This window comes from Hylobates moloch, unplaced genomic scaffold (genome assembly GCF_009828535.3).
Source record: "Hylobates moloch isolate HMO894 unplaced genomic scaffold, HMol_V3 SCAFFOLD_8, whole genome shotgun sequence".
NCBI lineage: Eukaryota > Metazoa > Chordata > Mammalia > Primates > Hylobatidae > Hylobates > Hylobates moloch.
The window spans coordinates 104,912,832-104,925,941 of NW_026652283.1; the positions used below are offsets into that span (position 1 = coordinate 104,912,832).

At 37.2% G+C, this 13,110-nt stretch overlaps 1 protein-coding gene across 6 annotated transcripts in view; it reads left to right on the forward strand.

The window, feature by feature from the left end:
* Nucleotides 1–13,110, forward strand: part of THRB (thyroid hormone receptor beta) — a 381,142-nt gene that overhangs the window by 42,968 nt on the left and 325,064 nt on the right. The gene's annotated exons all lie outside the window — the stretch shown is intronic.

Here is a 13,110-nt window from a genome sequence, read left to right on the forward strand (position 1 = left end):
TCACGCCTGTAATCCCAGCACTTTGGGAGGCTGAGGCGGGTGGATCATGGGTCAGGAGTTTAAGACCAGCTTGGCTAACATAATGAAACCCCATCTCTACTAAAAATACAAAAAAAAAAAAAAAATAGCCAGGCGTGATGGCAGGCACCTGTAGTCCCAGCTACTCGGGAGGCTGAGGCAGGAGAATAGCTTGAATCTGGGAGGCGGAGGATGCAGTGAGCCGAGATCGTGCCACTGCACTCAAGCCTGGGTGACACAGCGAGACTCTGTCTCAAAAAAAAAGTACATGTAGTGGTTTGTGACTTTCAGCTCTTTCCCAGGAAAATCAGAAAATCTTCAACTGAAATATTTGGTAATTTAGACATCGTTAGTAAGTGGATAATAAATAATTAAGGACAGACTTGTCATAGCTCGTATGTATCACAAGGAAATATTTATGGAGTTTTGAGCTTGTGGGTCACTTTTCCTATAATAAAACCTGGGTGCGGGAAACCAAATTTTTAAGTTATATTATTTACATATTTTTATTTCAATTTAAAGAAAAATTTGTCTAATTTTTAGAATGTTTTCCTGCAAATATAACAGACTTCATAATGCACATTTATGAATGATTCTGAAACAATAACAAGGAAAGAGAAAGAGCTGCATGGTTTAGTCCTGAGCTGCTGCAGCACACTGACTGCATGTCAATGGCACTTTAAGATTGCAACATTTTGTTTGGTGACCTTCACACCAGTTGACTGTATGCACCTTAATCTCTTTCTCAAAAAAAAGCTGAGCCTACTATAGATTGGTATCTTTTCCTTTTTAACCCCAGTTTTTCATTTACCTACAGTTTATGACACCTGGTTTAATTTGTACAGAAGAATGAAGTTCTTTATTACAAAGCTCAGAAACTCGTCTTTGAGTTTTTAGGAACAGTAAGTACAAAGGTTGTCATGAATTGAGACTGCAAGACCTCATAGATAAATCGGGTGGTACATTTTTAAAATAAAGAATAAATAACACTTCAGAAAAATGTAGAATATGTTCATAAATGCACAAATGGAGATAAAATGTCACTTTTTGTAATGAGGTTTCTTTCAGATTTTGACACTCATAAGTAAATGTTCAGAGGAAATAAATGTCAGGGCATATCAGCTTTTGTGAGGGTTGCCAATGTGCAAATGTGGGGTCTGCTGTAAATCGTGCTGTCCATTTACCTGCCTCTCTGCAGGAATTTCTTTTTGAGTATTTAGTCCTTATTTCCCAAGAATAAATACAAAGACTTTTCAGACTATAAATACATATCACATGGTCTCTAAGATACAGTTGTACATGATATCCATGGAAGTTTTCTTTCTCAAATAATTAAACGAGATTTTCAATTGTATAAAATAAGAATCTTAAATATTAAGTTATGATGCTTTCTTTAAGAGTGTCTAGTTTCCTTCCTTCTCCCTCCCTTCTTCCCTCTGTTTCCTTCCCGGCTAACTCCCCTCCTTTCTTCCTTCTCCCCTTCCTCCTTCTTCCCTCCTTTCCTTCATTCCTCATTAATTCTTAAAATGTTCATTTGAATGCTTAGATGTTAGATTGTCTCATTTCTGCCTCTATGATTATTACTTATAAATTAAAGCAGTAAGTCCCACTAAAAACTTAAGAGCCAAGTTAGTATCTTCTTTTTTAGCCTCCTATTATTCATTCAAACTTAATCTTCTTTTTTTCCCATTATTGCAAGTTATTACTAAAACTAGCACAGAAAAGCTTTTCACCATATTGCCTCCTTTGAATTAAGATAGTCTCACATATATAGTATTTAGGGAAAAGATAAGGCTAATATTCTTTGCACTGGCTTCCCTATTTTGAAAAATCTTCCCTCACATCCCTAAACCATATGCAAATAGTCACAGAATTTGTAGAAAGCATTATGCAGAAAACCATTAACATGACTTTCAGTTTTCAAGAGAGAAAGTCAAAAATTCCACATAAAATTAGAGCTGTTGGGCTAAATGTTGGTCTATTAATAAGCAGGAAGAACAATTTAGCTATTTTCCCTGCTGAGTTAATATATAGTACTGCTGTCTTTCCTCTAGCGGTATTCTCCAGCTGGGTTACTTGGTCCTGGGAATTTCCTCTCAAAATGCCCATTTCTGTCAACCAGCCATTAGACCTGCCTGAGGATAGTTAACATGACAGTGGTGTGACATATTGAATTTTAATATGAAAGTGACCTTCCCTGATGTCAGAAATGGGTCATATGTATGTGAAATCCATGAAAATAGATGAGAACAGATTTAAAATAAGGAACATTCCTTATATTGGTATACAGTGTTCACCCTGCTTGTACTGAAATATGCCTGTAAGTAGCTCGCGTTCGAGAATTTTTAATAATCATTTGTAAAGAACTGATTTTCCCTTTCATACTTTGTCTTTCATTGGCCAACTTTACAATCACCCTCTAACTAGCCACATGGCTGCCCGTCACTCCCTCTGTCAAATTCAGAATTCTGCCTTTGCCTTCAAACTCAAGCCATTCCTGCTTTGACTTCCTTCTGTCTTACGTCTGTCCTTGACCTTATTTTGGCTGTTTTGTTTGCCATTCTCTAAATTCACACCTTTCTGGCCTGCTTTTGCATGGGCTTCTGTCATTTATTTTTAACTAGTGGCAAAGAGTCCTTCCCTGTCATCCGCTGGCTTGTGTTCTTCCTCTCCAAAGCCAGTGGCAGGGGTTTTCTTTCTCTGAAAGGCATTTATATGTTTAAATATTAGTTTTCATACCTAGAACTTGCTGACTCTTGAACATTTAATATACATTTAGCCAAACAACCTGAATCTGTTATAAATGTTCAAAGACCAAGTTTTATATTTTTATATGTTTTGTAATAACCTCATGACAGTTACTTAATGGGTTGTGTTTATGTTCAGGGAATGAACTTTTAGGTTGTCAAGATGGGAGGTATACAAGTCTATTTTAATAAAGACCCCTAACTAAAGGCTGCTTCTCTGGCCGATGGAACAAACCAGGACAAAGCCTGCTTCTCTGTGTATTTAGCTTTCTTAATTGATAGCAAGTGCCTCTAAAAAATTGTTTGTATAGTTATCTAAAGTAATCATTAATTACAAACATTGTACATTTCATTCTGGTTAACCTCTTTTGGTATCATTACTTTTCTCAGAGTTGAGCAGTAATCATTTTTACAATGGAGACTTTTAAAAGATTTTTAAAATAGCATTTTGATCCCTGAATTGCGTTTCTATGTGATTATGCTGATTTTTTCATATATATGAGTCTTTTTTAGAGTTAAGTTATACTTACATCCTTAATGATAAATTGCCAGTGAAAACCAAGAGAACTCAAGAGAGTCTGACCATTTCTGTGCTTGGAATGTGTCAGGGGTCAGTGCTCTGCAAATGGGACATGTGGAAACAAGGATTCATAATTCAGTGGTCACCCAACTGGTATCATAAGAGTTTGAACTATAAAGAAATAAGTAGTTGCTTCTTGCTGACCAACAAGATTGCCACAGGTTTCAAAGAAAGAAAGAATTCGTCATCAAGGGCAGGAAGGTACTTCATAAATAATTACCAAATGAAGTGGTCGTGATGACTAGTGCTGTCTTTCCTTGAAACCTGTAGCAATCTTGATGGTCAGCAGGAAGCAACTACTTTTCTCTTTATAGTTCAAACTCCTCCAATACCATTTGGGTGATCACTAAATTATGAAACCTTCATTCCCCATCTCCTCCCATGTGCAGAACTGACCACTGACACATTCTATGGACCAAAATGGTCAGGCTTTCTCGAGTTTTCTTGGCTTTCATTGGTGATTTATCATCTAATGCCTACTCACCCCTTCCCCTCCAGGACTCAGATCATAGAGTTTTGCTATATAGTACTTTAAATTTCCATTAAGCTTGAAATCATTCATTTCAAAGAAGAGGGTCATGGTGCCCCTGATTATATACAGGATAAATAGAAATAAAGATATCCCTGTGTCATCATGAAAATGAACAGCTGGCAATTGAACTTATTAATATATTAACAGGACACTATGAAACAAAAGGTATTCCCTCTGAGATCAAACCCTCCCATTACTGCAAAGAAGGGTGTAGCATGAGAAATTCTCTCCTAGGTTCACTGCAGGTTCACTTAGACCTGTTTGACTTGTTGAGATTATTTTAAGCTCAGGAGTTAATTTTTTTTAATGGCTAAGCCTAGTTGATTGTTACAGAGTACAAAATATTCTATCATACTTAAGGGTTGTTGGGGTTTTCTCATGGTAATGCATTATAATGGGTAAAATTCATTAATTGCTTCAAATTTCTTCCTAATTAAATTTTAAAAATAAATGAATAGCTGCTCTTTGAAATTTGATTGATTTGACTTAAAAACTAATTGGAAAGGGGAATCTGTGCCTGCTAATTTTATAATTAAAATATATGTTGCTAAAGAGTTTTCATCTACTTCTATTTTTTAATTCCTTCATTTCTTATAAAAATGGAGGCCATATTTGCATAACTGTGTCCCCTGTAATGATGGAGACTGGTAAGTTGCAAAAAATACTTTGCAAGGACAACTATCTTGTCTCTTCTGCCTATTTCCTTGTAAAGATCTCTGTGATTATTTGGGCCCACCCAAATATTGCAGGATAAGCGCCCTGTCTCAAGATCCTCACCTCAATCACATGTGTAAGTATTGCTATAGGAGGTAACTTATTCACAAGTTTCAGGATGAAGATATGGACATCTCTGAGGACCATGATTCAGCTGCCCACGCTCACATTATATTTCCCAGAACCATAGAAAGCACCCCACAAGGATTTGCTGAATATTGTTGAGTGATCAAATGATACGGTTTCAGTAAAGCTCCATGAATTATGCTTGTGAAGGAGAAATAGACTTCTGATGTCACTGTCACAGTAGGCATTGCAAGAATTTTCAAAAGTATATTTCTTTCTTTCTGTCTTTCTTTCTCTCTCTTTCTTTCTTTCTTTCTTTCTTTCTTTCTTTCTTTCTTTCTTTCTTTCTTTCTTTCTTTCTTTCTTTCTTTCTTTCTTTCTTTCTTTCTTTCTTTCTTTCTGTCTTTCTTTCTTTTGAGAAAGATCTTTCCAATGTAGATAGTGTTATGGAACGATAATTTAGCAGCAGCAGAATGCACTTTTGCAGAAACACACAAACACACATAATTCCTTTAACAATAACCCAGCATACTGACCTCTCTCCAAACCTGCTTTCTTTTTTGTTGTGGCCAGACTTTGAGTGGAAGGAAAGGAGATTGGCAGAGATGAGTAGGAAGAGAGATGGCTTCTGAGACAATTCTTTTCAGAGGCCAAGGTGGCTGATGGGCCACTTGCTCCACTCATTTCCCTGTGAGATCATGCAGTAAAATTAGAGGAACATAAAAGGCAAAGGCTTCCTTACATCCTTAGAAGGTCATGACCAATGTGTCCAGCTTCTGATTTCTCATGACAATATTGTTTTTATTCTTTAATAAATTTTATTCTGATATTCAGTGTATAAAATAAAAATTGCCTACCTTAGTATTCAGAGATAGCTGCTGTAACATTTTGGCACATTTTCTTCCATTTTTTTTCTCTGCATATATGGTTACATCACAGAATCACAGTTATGGTCTGGACAAAGTTTTATATCTTACTTATGTTCACTTGACTGGGAAAATTTTCTCAGGACATTAAATATTTTTCAAAACATGATTATTCAATGACTGTATAATATTGCACTTTTGGATGTACCTCTATGGTTGAATGTTTATGCTTCTGCCTAGAATGAATGATATGGCCTTGAATAGCTTTGCATTACATCTTTTTTCACCTTCTTAATTGTTTCTATTGGACAGTTCCTAGGAGAGGCAATCAAAGGGCATGGGCGTTTTTATGATTCTTCATAGATGTGGCCAAAGATATTAATTTACATACCTACTGTCAGTGTCGTGACTATTTCTCCTCACATTCAACAGCATGAAGCATTAGTTTTTAAAAAAAAAATTTTTTTAATTTCAAATGCTCATTGGATAATTATAAGGATTTTTGGTTACTTGTTGATCTACGTTCTTTGCCCATTTATCCATTGAGATGTTAGTATTTTGCTTATGAACTACCTTTGTGTGTTATGTCTCTGGAAATTATTTTTCCAGTTTGGTGTTTGCCTTTTGAGTATTATGATCTCTGATATATAAATGTGTTTCACCTTTGCTACTCCAGTCAAATCTACTATTACTCTCTGACACATTTCACTCCCTTTATGTTTAGAAATTATTTGCTAGGCTCAGTAGCTGATAGATAACCACCTGTATTTTACATATTATTTTATTTTAAAATTTGACATAACATTTATCTGTATTTGTTTTAACATATAGTATGAGATAGCAACATACATTTTAAATTATTCAAATAGTTAATTCAATGCCATTTATTAAATGAGTGCTCTTTTCTTCACTGATTTTTTGATTAAATCTATCTTTTAATTGGTATATACATTTCTGTATCTGGGCTCTCTATTTCAGTAACCATCTATTAATTTTTGTAGCAGAACAATATTATAGTTTATATGTCCCATTATAATTTGTATTATAGACTGTTTCTGACATGGTGGCCCCTAACTCTTTCATTTTTCTGTATTTTAAATTTATTTTAGCAGTTATTGTCTCAGCATTCTTTAAGGTGAGTATTGGAATTAATTTTCAAATTTAAAAAATCTTGGGCAGGGCATGTGGCTCATGCCTGTAGTTCTAGCACTTTGGGAGGCTGAGGCAGGTGGATCACTTGAGATCAGGAGTTCAAGCCAGCCTGACCAACATGGTGAAACCCCATCTCTACTAAAAATACAAAATTAGCCAGGAATGGTGGCACACGCCTGTAGTCCCAGCTACTTGAAAGGCTTGAACCTGGAAGGCAGGAGGTTGCAGTGAGCCGAGATCATGCCATTGCACTCCAGCCTGGGCAACAAGAGCGAAACTCCATCTCAAAAAACAAAACAAAACAAAACAAAACTTGTTGTACTTTGTATAGAATTATGTGCAAATTATGAATTATTTTGGAAAAGTTTGCATCTTCACAATTTTCAATCATTTCAAAATATCTTTTTTTCAAGTCTTATGTGATGTGACAAAAAAATCATTTCTTTGTAGAGATCCTGTATTTTTTTAAGGTTATTCCTAGGTATTAGATACTTTAATTATTTTTGAGATTATTTAAAATATTGTTTTCTAATTGGTGGTTACTGTTAATATGAAAGCTATTGCTTTTAATATTTTGTCTTTTGATTCTATTTGTTAATTATAATTATTTTTCACTTAGTTCTCCTGAGTTTTATTTATAAACAATTATATTATAATCAAAAAATTATTCTATCATCTTTCCAAATAATGTATCTCTTCTTTGTTGATTATGTCCTGTAACATTAGCCAGAATTTCCACAGCAATGTTCAGAATACTCACTGGCATTCTACTCTTATCTTGTTTCTGATTTTAACAGCTATTTATTTGATGATAGATCTTTTTCTAACCATGTTAAAGAAATTTTTTTGCATTCCTAATATGCTGAGAATTTTTAAAATTAAAAAAATGGGTTTTGGAATACTATAAAATGCCTTTTGGATGATTTTGGTAAATTATCATCCATGAAGAGCATATAACGTGGAAGCCAGAGTATGGGATTTATGGCCAGACAGAGCTGGAGTCAAATTATACCTCCTCCTCTTAGAATTGTGTAACATTAAGCAATTTATTTATTCCCTTCCAATTTCTGTCTCTTACTCTGTAATATGAAGATAATCGTGTAAATATCTTGTGAGGATATTATTAGTATCCAGTAAGAATTATTTATAATGTGTTTAACACGAGACCTGATATGGAGTATCATAGTTTCTTTCGAATTATTGCATAAGTTTTGCCTTTGATCTATTAAAATGGTGCACTATAATTACAGATTTCCTAATATTTAATCATCTTTTTAGTCTTGGACTAAAGCCTACTTGGCCCTGATAAAATGTTTTCTTAACTTACTGCTGTATTCCATATTTGTTTGAGATTATTGCATCAATTTTCATAATGATTTGGTCTTTAGTTGAATTTTTATGCTATCTTATTAGTTTTGATATCAAAATTATGTAAACTTTTTGTAATCATTAGAAAGATTTTATCATTTTCTGTGTTCTGCACCTATGGAAATTATGTTTTCATGGGCAATTTTTTTTTTCTCTGAAATTCTCTATATCGGGATTACTTTTTGAACCAGATAATACTTTTATAACTTTTAAAGATTTTTGCTGTTGTTATTTCTATTTGTTGTTGTCAGATTGTTTTTTCTAATCAATTCATCTATTCAGTGTTTCTACTTCTATTTGTGGCAATTTTGGTAATTCATATTATACCTAAAAATTGTCCGTCAGTATTGTTTGTTTGTTTGTTTGAGACGGAATCTCGCTCTGTTGCCAAGCTGGAGTGCTGGTGTGATCTCGGCTCACTGCAATCTCCGCCCCCCAGGTTCAAGCAATTCTCCTGCCTCAGCCTCCCAAGTAGCTGGGGTTACAGGCATGTGCCACCACACCCAGCTAATTTTTGTATTTTTAGTAGAGACGGAGTTTCACCATTGTTGGCCAGGATGGTCTCGATCTCCTGACCTAGTGATCCACCCGCCTCGGCCTCCCAGAGTGCTGGGATTATAGACGTGAGCCACTGTGCCTAGCACCTTACTTCTGTGACATAATCTTGTAGTTATTATTCCTTAGTTTTCTGTTTTTGTTTTTGTTGTTGTTTTTTTGAGACGGAGTTTCGTTCTTGTTGCCCAAGCTGGAGTGCAATGGCACGATCTCGGCTCACCGCAACCTCTGCCTCCCAGGTTCAAGCAATTCTCCTGCCTCAGCCTCCCAAGTAGCTAGGATTACAGGCATGCGCCACTACGCCCGGCTAATTTTGTATTTTTTAGTAGAGAAGGGTTTCTCCATGTTGGTCAGGCTGGTCGGGCAGATCACCGACCTCAGGTGATCTGCCCGCCTTGGCATCCCAAAGTGCTGGGATTACAGGCGTGAGCCACTGCACCTGGCTAGACCTTAGTTTTAAAATATTTTTGACTCTGCCACCTCAAAAGTAGTAATTGTTAATCAGCAATCATGTATTGAGTGCCTGAAGGGTCACCCTTACAAGAGTAGTAAGTGCCTATTTTTTTCCAAGACTGCGAACTGTTGCAGAATATTCTACCTGGATTCATATCCCAGCTCCACCACTAACAACCTAGGTAAACTCCAACAAGTTACTTGAATTTTCTATGCCGTGGTTTCCTCATATGATTGTGAGGATATGAAGCTCTGAGATCAGTGCCTTGCCTGGCATATAATAAGTAGCTTATAGATAGTATTATTATTATATTTAAAAATAAACACTGTGGTTGCTCTTGAGGATACAGGGTATAGACACAGTTGTGAATGGAAAACTCAAAGACAAATTGAACATTGAAGTACTTTTTACTTGTAATGTTTGGAGGGCTGTCCAGCCTTTAGAAGCACGGGAGTCCTTGAAAAAAGGATACTACAGGTATTTAAAGAAAAAAAAATTAGCCCACAAAGTTACAGTTAATCTGTTCAAAATCCTCATTGGTGAAAAAGCGGCAGTTCTCACATGCTTATCCTACCTGTCTGGATCCTCACATATCTGCAGATATCTGTATTCCAAAGTCACAGATAAAGATTTTTTTCTTGAGGGAGCCAGCAACTTACAGGAAAGGGGCTAAAGTCTTTTAAAAATGTTTTTGGATTGGGAGACTAGAGTGAGATAGGGTTTTTCTGTTTTGGAAGGAGTCTCTAATGATGCAAAAATATTTTTGTTTCATCTGTCATTGGTATGTGAAGGGCACACTTAATCACAAGGGCAACAGGGCAAGGTGTAGCTTTGCTTTCTCATAGCGGTCATGTAGGCAAGCGGGATGAGTAAACTGTAAACAGAATCAAGGTATATATGGATTATGCTATGTTTTACATTTATTGCCTCAGTTCATTCAATAATGCTGTCTCCAAGCGCCATGCTTCCCAGAATACTTTCTTAACCACTATTACTTATAACATCTTCTTGTATGTCCCCAAAGGGAGAGGCATCTGTTAATGTGCCTCCATTGCTTTCGGTATAATATTCAAACTGCATAGCAGGGCACAAAAGGCCTCTCCAGGTCCCTCCTCTACCACAGTTCCTCTCTATGCCTCAGCCACGTTAAGTCATTGTGACAGGTGGAATTCTGGGATGGCTCCAAAGATTCCTACCCAATGGTGTACACACTGTTTCTAATCTCCTCTCTTTGCTTGACCTGGACCTGTGAATATGATAATCACTCCCTTGACTACTTTACTTAGTATAGGACTCCATTTTCGCAGAATGAAGAGTGTTTCCCCTACTGGCCTTGAGAAGCAAATTGCCATACAATGGAAAAAGCCACATGGCATAGAATGGTAGGTGGCCTTTAGGAACTGAGAACAGCCCTCAGCTTGCAGCCAGCAAAAGTAGGGATCTCTTTCCTGCAATTGCAAACAATCGAATTCCACCAACAACCAGTGAGATTAGGAGACCCCAAGCCATAGCTGAGTTTGCAGCTTCAGCTAACACCTTGATTTCAGCCTAGTGAGATCCTGAACAAAGGGCTGAACTAACTTGAGCCCGGACTCCTAACCCATGGAAACTGTGAAATAACTTTTGGTCTTTTAAGCTGTTAATTTGGTAGGAATTTGTCATGCAGCAATAGATAACTAATTTAGTCATTTAGTCTCTTGTATTCTCTTATCACAGATCACCTGTTTCCCTTAGTACAATTTGTATTCCATGTGTCCCTATCCAGAGCTCAGTCATCATCCCTTTCACCCCCTCAGACTTGTCAACTTATTCTACATGGGAAAAAAATGATCTTTTTATTCTGAAATTATATTCTATATACCTAGAATATACCTACAATGACCTCTGAGTCATTCTGGCCTTTGCCTCCTTGGATTATTTTTATTTGTAAAACTACTACTGGCTTTATATTCTGTTTTTATATTCTAATAAACGCATGTGACCACAAATATTTTATAATTTATTTTGTATTCTTCACAACTCAGTATATCAAAATACATATCTGAAGAAATGTATTGATCATAACATTGAGGCTGGGTCTTGAAAAAGGCATGAATCAAACTGTGTGTGTGCTAGAATGGCTCCTGTGTGGGGTTGGTCTCTAATGGTGGGCTATGAGGATCCACTCTTAGCCCCATCAAGGTACTGTTTTCTATCAATGATTTTGATGAGGGTACAGGTAATATTTGTGTCAATGTTATGATTGACCTGAAACCTGGAAGCATGGCACATACTTTGAGTAACAGAATTACTACCTGGAGAGATCATTTCAGATTGGAATGATGGAACAAGATTAAGTTTTAATTGAACAGGTATAAAAGCCTATACTTAAGTTTAAAAAAATCAATCTAGAAACTAAAGTTGGGGTGAGACAGACAGCACATGCAAATATATGTAGATTTGTTATTTATGACTCAGTTTAAATCAGTGGCATAATGGATCATATAGTAGAGTTTATTTAAATCATGAAGTTAATTTTAGACTGCATTAATTGAACTGCTGTGTCCCAAACAAAAAGGATAATCCTCCTTTGATCTATGTGGGTCACATGACTCCTGGGTAGTTCTGGGCACCTCCTTAAATGGGGTCATGGACAAACTGGAATTTCTTCATTGGGTAGGGACCAGATGGGCAAACAGATTTGCAATCATGTCCTACATGGTGGAACAATCTGAACTGTGGCTCTTTCACCTGTAGAAGAGAAGGTATTTAATATCTAAAAATTAGACCTATTTTTCATCACTTTGGTGAATGAAAATGATAAGGAAATAGATTTTTACTTTATAAAAGTTACCAACATGTAGTTAATAGCAAAATAGAGTGGGTTGCCTTTGGGAATTATTGACCCCATTCTCCTTGAGATGTACAAATAGAAATTTGGGTGGAGGAAAACAGAATTGTGAAGAAGTCTTTTACATGTGTTGTCACAAGGAGGTAGTGATTGACTGAAAGGCACCAACAAATATAGAGACTCTGAAGTTTCATTAAGTGTAAAGAATATAGAAACATATGGATATCGTTTTGTAAAGTAGGGGGTAATACAACAGATCCCAGGCAGAGGATCCCATGCCATAGTTCTCGTGAGAGGGCATCCGGCTCTGAATTAGACCACCCACCTGGAGTTCAGCTCCTGTAGGTGTGAGAAGAAGCCTACCGTAGATGCTATTAGTGCCCCACGCAGGCCCCCTTAACAGGGCTAGTCCCCTGGCCCTCCAACTGCTGCAGCTGTTGGCTGTCAGATTCTCCTATCTGCACCATCCTCTGGAGGACTGCCCTTGACAATGACATCTACCTCATCCAGACAATGACATCTACCTCATCTACCTCATGCCTGGGAGGTTACAGCCTCCATGCCATGGGACAGCCCTTAGCCAGTTACCACCTGATGCTGAGGTACAACAGCTCAGGCCCCTTGCCTCTGTGCAGAATGACCTCTGAGTGATTTACACCCCAGAGCTCCCTGTGGGATCAGACTAGATTTCTAACACCACATCTTTGTTTGTCTTTTCTCCTGCCCTCCCTTGCTTCCCTTACTCCCTCATGTGTTTCCATGAAGAGCCTGATTTGTCTAGGAATTGTTCTCTCAGGCTTTGCTTGTGGGGATCCTTACCCAAGACACTGCCTTTTCCTTATTTAGGGGGACTTCTGATCTCTGTCCTTCTACCGCTGTACTTCTGTCCTTCTACCTGACAGGGGCTTCTACCTTCTCATCTACTCTCTTACCGAGGGCCAGTAACTGGATAAGGGGGTAGAGGAGCCAAGATACCACTCCTTTATAACTAGGTAAAGAAGTCATTTTGCCAGGAGCATCCCCCAGCAGCTCCAGTTTTCTGTTCTGTCTGAGGATGTCTCCAGCAACACTGGAACAGATGCCCCCTGAGGGCCCTCCCCACTCCAACATCAATGATCCCGTGGATCTCGTAATGCCACTTTATTCTTTAAAGAAAGAATGCATATGCGCACACACTTCCACACACACACACACACACACACACACACAAACACCTTTTTGTTCCCTC